This window comes from Phoenix dactylifera, unplaced genomic scaffold (assembly GCF_009389715.1).
Source record: "Phoenix dactylifera cultivar Barhee BC4 unplaced genomic scaffold, palm_55x_up_171113_PBpolish2nd_filt_p 001610F, whole genome shotgun sequence".
In the NCBI taxonomy this organism is placed as follows: Eukaryota; Viridiplantae; Streptophyta; class Magnoliopsida; order Arecales; family Arecaceae; genus Phoenix; species Phoenix dactylifera.
This window is the reverse complement of record NW_024068915.1, coordinates 15,859-18,501: the sequence shown is the minus strand read 5'-3', so window position 1 is coordinate 18,501 and position 2,643 is coordinate 15,859.

Sequence of the window (2,643 nt, the reverse complement as noted above, 5' to 3'; positions counted from 1 at the left end):
TTTCTTATCTTTAGTTGAATTTCAGATTTTAATGATAAACGTGAATAAAACTGAACCTTTATGATATCAAGAATGTAGAGTGATCTAGAATTATTCAAAATTTATAGCAATTACTCTTTTTAATCTTTTAAGAACAAGTTATGCTTCCTCTTAATCTTTGAGAAAATGTACTGAAATATTAATCAGAAAATGATTCATTTGAAGCTCAAATTCTTTCAAAAGCATTTACATTTTCTTTCTTTTAAGAATCATTTGAGTGAGCTGAAATATTTCTAGACTTGAGATCATTCACTCTTTTAATAATATATATACATATATATTTTGATGAAAGTCTTTAACAATGTAGGAGAGGAAAAAATATATAGATGATCATTGAAGTATATGTATTTATAGAACTCAATTTCTTAATCAAGGTTTTTCAGCAATATAATATATGAAGCACAATAAATCTTTTCAATATCAAAATAAAATCATATATTAAAAATATTTGTTTGCAATCAAGATCATCAAAAGACACATCATTCAGACCAATATTAGTACACTTTGAAGATAAGAAATGATATGTTTCAGATGCGTATCGGGGCAAGCAATCAAGGCATCAGAATTATTCTATTTTTCTTAAGCTGTAATTTTATCTAGAAATTCATATTGAGTTATTCCCCAAAATGATGCAATCATTGAAGCATATAATGAAGGTTACAAAAATACAATGATAGAGGCATTTTTAAATTAAGTTTAAGCTTTTATACAACATCAGATTCTGAATTTCATAAAAATTTTCAAGGAGCCTTTCAGGATTATAATTTGAGATATGCATCTTCTACATTGTAGCTCATCTTAAATTATTAAGATTGAAGACACATATTTCAAGAACATTAGAGCACATCCAGAATCTTTGTAATTCATATTGAATTTTGGTACAAATTGGAGGATATTATGTACTAATGTTAGGCAAGATAAAAGATATGTCAGAATCAATCCATTTTGCCTAATTTGCAAATTCAAATAAATTTTTTTTTTATTTTTCAAAATATATTCATTAAAACAAAATGATGTTGTTGTTGGTAATAACATGTTTCAATCAAAATTTATAGGCATGAAGCATTACAAGTTATATCTAGGAAAGATCTTTGGTATTTGAATATTGAAGACACATAATTCAAAATATCATGTCACATGTAAAACATAATATGCATTAAGTCATAACATCATGTATTAAAACATTAAGAGCAAGCATGTCAAAGATCAAAATTTATTCTTTTCAAATAAACTCTCCCTATTTATATATAATTCTACACTGATTTTATACTTAAGGTGTGTTTTCAAGTGATCGAAACTTCATTTGGCTTTTCACAAGCTTTATATATACTTTTATTTATCTTGTCATTCATTTCCGTATTTTTGAATTTCTTCCTTTAACCATTTAGTGAACATTCTAATCTTCATTTCTTTTGGTATTACTTTTCTATGCTCTATACTCTATTTGCTCCCTATCCGGTGGAGTTGGAAGGGGCACGAGGTACTACCACTAGCCTCCCTCTTGTGCCGTCCCTAATATGCCCTACACCGAATAGTTGGGTCAAATAGTGCCGGGTACTACCACTAGCCTCCCCATTGACACCATCCCTATAATGAGCAATGTAGAAATGTTCAACTGTTTTCTTTAGCAATAAGATATTCACTCCAAACTCTCCCTATTTAAATATAATTAATTACGGATTTTATTCCTTCCAAAAGAATGTTCACACAAGTCTCACAAATATGCTGAATATATTATGCTTGCGCTGTTTTTACTTAAGATTGGAGTATTTACTTAGCTTTTACTTCTTCTGAGCAATGTTCATTTTCTTTTTCTTTATCTCTCTCTCTTTTTGTTATTTTCAAGTAGTTACATGAAAGAGCAGAATAAAGAATTAATCTAATATGCTGCATATAAATATATATCATGCAAACAGCATTTTCATTATGCCCAATGATTCATAGCTTATCACAAGTTATTTTGAATTAGAAACTTGAGGCATAAACTTGTGTATTTCATGGTTATGCATTATACAGGCAAAAGTGAACTTCAATTTAATCATACCATGAAACAATTATCATTAGCATGAGAATGAAGCATGATATCAAGAAGATTAGCAATTAAATGTTTAATCATGCTACCGTATAATTTCAGACTATTGATTTTGCTCAACTAACTCACAAGAGAAGAGTTTAGATTACCAGTGCATTTAGCATTCTTCAAGCCAAATATCTTTTAGATTCTTTATTCCCTTGGCTGAAGAAAATCTTCTTTTTTTTTTGTTTCCAAGGGAATGTTTATTGTATCTTTCATCGAGGTGTCCTTCAAGTTGAAATTTCTTGCTCACAAATCCTGTATCATTAGCAAAATCTTTTTCTTTTCTTGAAGGCAATTCATTAGGTTCTCTAGGATACAAAAACATTCATACAACATATTTCTTAACTAGATGACTCAACATGAGACATGACAATAATTGAATTTGAGTCACTTTACTCAAGAGATTGCCTAAATATAAGCAAGCACAAGTCACTTGAACTAAAGAGATAACTTCATTAAGTAAAATGGTTCAAGGACAAGCATGTGAGGCAATAGAAAGATTCATCAAGATCAAATCAATTTCTTAT